We start from the raw sequence: 6,488 nt of genomic DNA on the forward strand, positions 1-6,488 counted from the left end.
AAGGAGATACCAAGCTGATTGGGAACTGATTCAAATGGTAATCTTACTTTCAATCGACTTGACAGCAATATTTTCAAATTATCTAGAAAGTGGCTCCCACATAACTGCTGTTCAACTGTTCGCACCTTTTTGGCCGAAAGTAACTTATACAATGACCAAATTTGCTGCACTGTTTTGTCTATCGCGGTAAAAGACTATTCTTGGAAAATCAGATTGACAGCATGAGGCTGATACAATCCAGCCAACAAGTGTCTTTGGCAGAATCGGACAATTCGGACCTTGTTTAATCTGAACGACGGGCAGATGAGCATGTCGGTCTTCTGTGGCTCATGAAAACATGGATCAGTCAATTTGAGGCTCTCAGGGATTTTGCAACCATTGACATTAACCGTATGGTCAGGCAGGTATCCCGAAATGGACTTCCAAATTCACAAATCCAATGAGAACTCATTGTTATGAATCTTCTTTCTTACTTGAGTATTACATTACGCAATCGCAAGTAAGCTGATACTAGCCTCTTCTCTACGCAGCTGCAATTGTTGTGCTGGCTCGTCTGTTACAAAATTAATTTGTGATTCAGAATAAAGTAAAGCTCTAGCCAAAAAGCTATAGCTCTTTTTAACGCTAATGACTGTGGTACTAGGATTACACTGTCAGACACATTCGCATGCATAGCATGTCGATGGTTGATCTCTCTGTTGCGCGGAGTCAAGGGGTGATGGTAACGCTCGAGTGTTAGAAACGGCAGAATATCTATACAACCGTTTGTAATGGGAACGAATGCATACTCTGCAGTTGTTTGCCTCAAATTTGACAACAGTGTACCCCTTCCGAAGGCAATTGAATGGCCACAACATAAACATTTTGGAGTCAGTTGATCGGATGTTCCACTAGCCACACAACATGAATACGAACCTCGATTATGGTGTTTGGAAACAGCCTGTGACTCTGGCTTCGGGCCATCGGACGAAGTTTTGGGTGATTTTTCAGCAGAAAGGTGTGGATATCTACTAATGATTGCAAAATCGCGTTGATCCTCCCATTTTCGTTGGGTCAACTTTGTTCATAACGAGGTGAATAAGAATCGCGTTAGAAATCTTTTTGTCGTCACCTATTGACAGGAGCGAGCCATAGATGGCGGAGACAATGTCAATCATTGATCTCAATGATGCCGCAGAAGGCTGCGTTATTTTTGGGAGGCTAAAGAGAGCCGAAATATTTTCATTAAATATTAGACATTCACTCTCGTATACTCTTTTCAGGCTGTCCAATGCTTTTAAATAACTATCCTCGGTGACTTGAAATGCATTAACAGTGTCCGTGGCCTATGTGAGTAATTCCGGCTTTGTGCCTATGCTTAGGCGACCTCAGGTTGGTAATGGCCGCGATATTCATCGAGCGCAGGGTGCAGACTCGGCAACTCTAGGTGTATGCGCTTTTCACCTAGGTCGGATTGGATGAGCATGTTTAAGTAGCCACATGGTCTCGATACCGCGAGTCGCCACTGAGCCTCGTATCGATCTTGAACAGCTCATTGAGGAACCCTTTATCATACCCTTTAAAAGTAGAACGAGGGCTAATCTGTTCGAAATTTTTTGAAATTGCGAAACACCCGTGAATCATAGGCATCAACGCATTTTTGCTGAAGAATTAGATATAGTTTCGTACGATGGCTTCAAATCAGAGTCGAAGGCTGTTTCCAAAAATATTAAACGAGATTCTTTTTTTCTCAAATATTTATATTGAGTTTCCAAATGTCATTTAATAGTAAATAGGCCACATTATTGGTTAAGCACCAGTTGGGTTCTTCTTTACGTATCAACTGCTTTCGGAAGACTATTGCCAGATGTAAGGTAAACAAGTGAATATGATAGTCAAATCCTAGCTGCACTAGTCATTAGCGTTAAAACGAGAAGGGCGAGTTAGTTTTAGCTAGAGCTTTACTCAATTATGGCTTCCACATTAATTTTGTAACAGACGAGCCAGCACAACAATTGCAGCTGCGTAGAGAAGAGGCTAGTATCAGTTTCTTTGGGATTCCTCAATGTATCACTCAAGTATTTTCAATTGGCTGAAGATCCACATGGTCATCGGATCTGAGACATTATTTTCAGTTCAGATTAATAAGCTGAGAATCTCAGCGAGTTACACGCCGATAAGTCGTCAGAAGAGTCATGCTGTCAATTTAAGTTTTCTAGAGGCATGTTATACGTCGCTTGAGAAAACATTGCAATGATTGGACATTGGAAGAGTTGCATTCAGTCAAAATAGTGTGCACAGTTAAACAGCAGTTATGTGAGAGTCACTTCCTAAATAATTTTCCGTCAGGTCGATTTTAAGTAAGACTGCTATTTAAATCAAATCTCAAACAGCTTGGTTACTCATTCGATGTTGCTGTGCGTTTTTTGTTTTTTGTCGCTTGAAAGATGCTTGTCTCGAGAACTCGAGCATAGGCGTATATACTTGAAATTCATGGAAGACTATTGGCGAATGAAGATGCTTTGAAATTGCAGTTTTTTGATCCGCTTGGCCTGTCCAAAGTGAACAGACAAATCAAATGAAGCGAATATTCTCATCGTATTTGAATCAAGATCGCATGTCGCTAGAAATTATTGCATTACCATAATGGGTGAGGCCGAATTGAGGAAGTCTTACAAAACAAAAGAGGTTGTCAATATTTCGTCAACAATCAAGGATAGATTCTTTCACGAACACTTTTTGGCGGTCACTTATAGATGCATAGACGGCGTATGGAGCAATTTTTAATGAACCGTCCGGAGTATCTAAAATTTACAACCGTGAAACGATCTCTGCTCCATGTAATATAAAGATTTTTAACTATCGCAACCAGAACTCGCTCACGATTCAAAAATGTGTAGCAAGCAAAGTCATCCCCATACTATGGATAGGCGAGCGCAAATAATGGTGTACTATCGAATGCGCTGCAAGAGGCAATTCATCACCGAAATGAAGCGGCCATGAAGAGTCCCATTGATTGTTGCCAATTACTTTCGCGTGATTTCTAGATTGCATAAGAAGTAGGCTGCAAAATTCGATACGGATACAGTATAAGAAGGAGAGCAAGGAATATTATTTCGATTAATAGTTGAATCAGAAGTGGTAATTCATTTTTAAATTTCAACATGACTTATTTATCAAATTATCCAAATAGGAATTAATGCATTTATAATAAATAGTTGCTTTACTTTTTTTGTGGGTCATATTTGAACCCTCGCAATGTCAAATTCGCATTCACATAAGCATGTTCATTTATGCGCGGCAAAGAACCAGAACCCAGACAGCTTTATAATTAACCAATATCTATATTTATAGTCTAACCAATCTACTTCGAACTTGAAAGCACAGAATTTCTCAGCCTGAAGGGCTGCATAAATTGCAATCTATAGATTTAAGGTGCATTAAGCCAAAATTAAATTAAGCATGCTCCAACGCAAATGCTTATCCAATAAGTGCTCTCCTCGGAAAAATAAAAACTTTTGAACAGAAAATATTGCTTTTGAATTTTGCTGCACACAAGTACTGACAAATAATTTGTTGCAAAAAGGCTTACAGTGTTTACAAGCCCAACTTCACCGATCGAGATGGTTACGCCGACGCTTCACAGTTGTTGTTGTTCGCAGCCATAGTTGTTCTTGATATTCAAATCTAAAGCAGCTCTCCTCAAGATGAAGACTCTGCCACGACTTGAGTTGTGCGCGGCTGACTTTCTCGCTCCCTTGTCATCGAATGATCCAACAGACCGTCAATTGTGACAAGACGACAGACTTTGTCGAAGCAACTCGCCAGTTTCCTCGAATCGAAGAAGAGGTGGAAAAGCTACAGACGATTCTAGTCGCAGCAGAAGCCGATATTAATACCAAGCCCTTGTGAGCGCTACGCGGGGACATAAGCTACGGCGAGGTTCTAACGCTAGACCGCCGGCAGACGCGACCCCGGAGTAGCAGAGTGTCACCTAATTGAATGGATCACGAGCTGTATTTTCTTGGATTCCAATCGCAGAGCCTGTGGCACCGTCGTCTGCTTTCGGTCGGTCAATCGACGCCCCGACTTTAAGCAGCTAATCTTACTATAATACTCCTGTTCTTGGCATATCCGATCAAGAATCACATCTTTTACTTTACTACGTATAAGGAGCGGCCTATTCTGAAGATCCCATCCTCCGAGCTTCTTAGTAATAGTCCGTAAAAAATTCAGTACGCATAGCTGTACGGCTCTTAATTATTTCAGCATGCTTAAGGCAGGTCCCGAAAGGAACATTTCCAGGGCAGCGTGTACAACGTGGTACAACATGTTTATTACAGAGCCTATATCACTGTGTGGCTACTGCGATTCCATTAAAAATGAAAATGGTGGGCCCATTGAACCCGCATGAGCTATGAATTTCAAGGATTTTTCCGAGCACCAAGGAGACGGTACTTTCCATTGTCATTTTAATCCTCTCTTCGAATTCTGATTCGGACAACAATTTCAATTTTCATGCCCTCTGGCTCCTCGAGAAATGTACCGTCTACCGTCTACGGTCACCAGTGTAGTGAGCAGATAACTGATGGTCTTGCACTGGAGGAGTAACGACAGCATTGTAGTGGTAGGTATGGCCGATCTGGAAAGCAGAGAGGGGCCGCGTCCCAGTCTTCGCCTTCCGCACCTTGGCATGCGGCTTGCGCGACCTTGGTTGCGCTCCTGCCTTTATCTCTTCTCCTTTTATGATAAGCAGGCTACGGTCATACGTCCCACAGGAACGGCAGTGATCATTGCTGCGGCATGATGGGCGTGAGTGCACGTGGCCCAGGCAGTTGGGGTAGTACTTGTTGATGAGTACTACCCGTAGGCGCTTCTCAGGGCTGTGGCCCTACCTCATTTTGTGTATTTCACGGTAGACCCTTCATCTAGACGAGACCACTTCTCGGAGCTGTTGGTACTGCTGGTTGAAAAAATCGGTTGAAAAATATTGATTTGAAGACACAAAGAAAGACACACGTGTTAGTTTGGAGGTCTGTATCTACGGAATGGTGGCATCGGTCAGGTCATCCTTGTCTGGATGCGTAGCTTGTACTCTGCCGAGCCGCCATTTGTCGGATGGAAGCTTATCTGCTTTGACGATAACCATGTCAACGTTTTAAAGTTTTCTCGTGGAATGCTGCTATTTGTTTTTGTGCAACTGCTTGAGATATTCCCTTTTCTAAAGAAATCAAAACTGCTGATTAAGGGCCTTAAGACGGTGCCAGAAGTTCAGGATGGACGTTGAGCTCTCTTTAATTTGAGGCTCCAAAATTGGTATGGCTTGGACTGAGAACCAGTAGGTCAGCTGGGTTCTCTAAAAATTTTCCGGTCGTCAGGTACAAAGTGGCTTCCAAGCCATACATTTATGCTCGTGTGCTGAAGCATACAAAGACGCATAAATAGCCCTTGGTATTTATAGGAAGAATCGGATGTTTTTCGACATAGCGCATGACTCGATTTTGATCAATGAACGGATTACGATTAATGGTAGCACTTAAGCTTGGTATAAGTTCTTTATCGAGCCAACACTGATACTGTTTGGGTACTACTCAATGCGTTGAGTATGTGCAGCATGCCGCTATTGGGCTTTGGATACCTCACTGCTGTTGATGTCCTTCGGCAATTGATTATCCGGCTTTTGACAACAGTATGAAACGGTACACATTTCTATGACTCCAAGTGCTTTTGCGAATTCGGAGAAACGAAACTCATCTTTGTCTGCTTTCCAGCGTATATGTAGAGTCTTCGAAAGGTTATCTTCCTTGATTTCAAAGAAATCGGCCCAGGTAGATGTTCTCATGAAATATAACTGCATAGACGCTCGCCAATGAGTTGAGCTTCGGATAGTTCAGTTCTAATGATGTTCTTATGCAAATTGGGTATCGGATTTCTGATAGCGCTTTATAAAACGGTAAATAAAGGTCCAACTGCTTTTCCGAATTCGAGGTTGCACTAGGAGACATATCTGCTCGCCAGATCAGCATGGTTACATTCGGATCGAACGAGGGACCATTTGCTGAAGTTGGTGGATTGTGCAATCTTGGTCACTCTATTAGCCACAAACACCGTCCATTTGTATGGTGGCTTGCTGAGCCAGGCTAGCACAAGAGTCTGTCCAGCGGAAAAGCTGCAGTCTTTCCAGGAGGACTGCGGTCTGAGCCCATTGAACCATCTGCGGATGCGTATCTCAATGAGAGTTGCATAGCTCTCGAGGAATGCTTTTCACCGTTGGAAGAGCAGACTTTCAAAGTAGCATGCCAGCCCAGAACATGAACCCAGATCTCTTGCATGATAATCTTAGTACCGACCAAGAATAGTAGTAATCTTCCAGCTGGATCGTACCGCTTGGCGTGTGAAAGGACCCCACGTTTCGATTGCTTTATTTTCTAGGGGACAAAGAGGAACTTATCGGTGTCTGCTTTCCTGCAAATACCTGGTTTTTGCAAGGCACGCTTCTTCTATTTCCA

This window comes from Drosophila virilis, unplaced genomic scaffold, assembly GCF_030788295.1.
Source record: "Drosophila virilis strain 15010-1051.87 unplaced genomic scaffold, Dvir_AGI_RSII-ME tig00001590, whole genome shotgun sequence".
NCBI classification, from domain to species: domain Eukaryota; kingdom Metazoa; phylum Arthropoda; class Insecta; order Diptera; family Drosophilidae; genus Drosophila; species Drosophila virilis.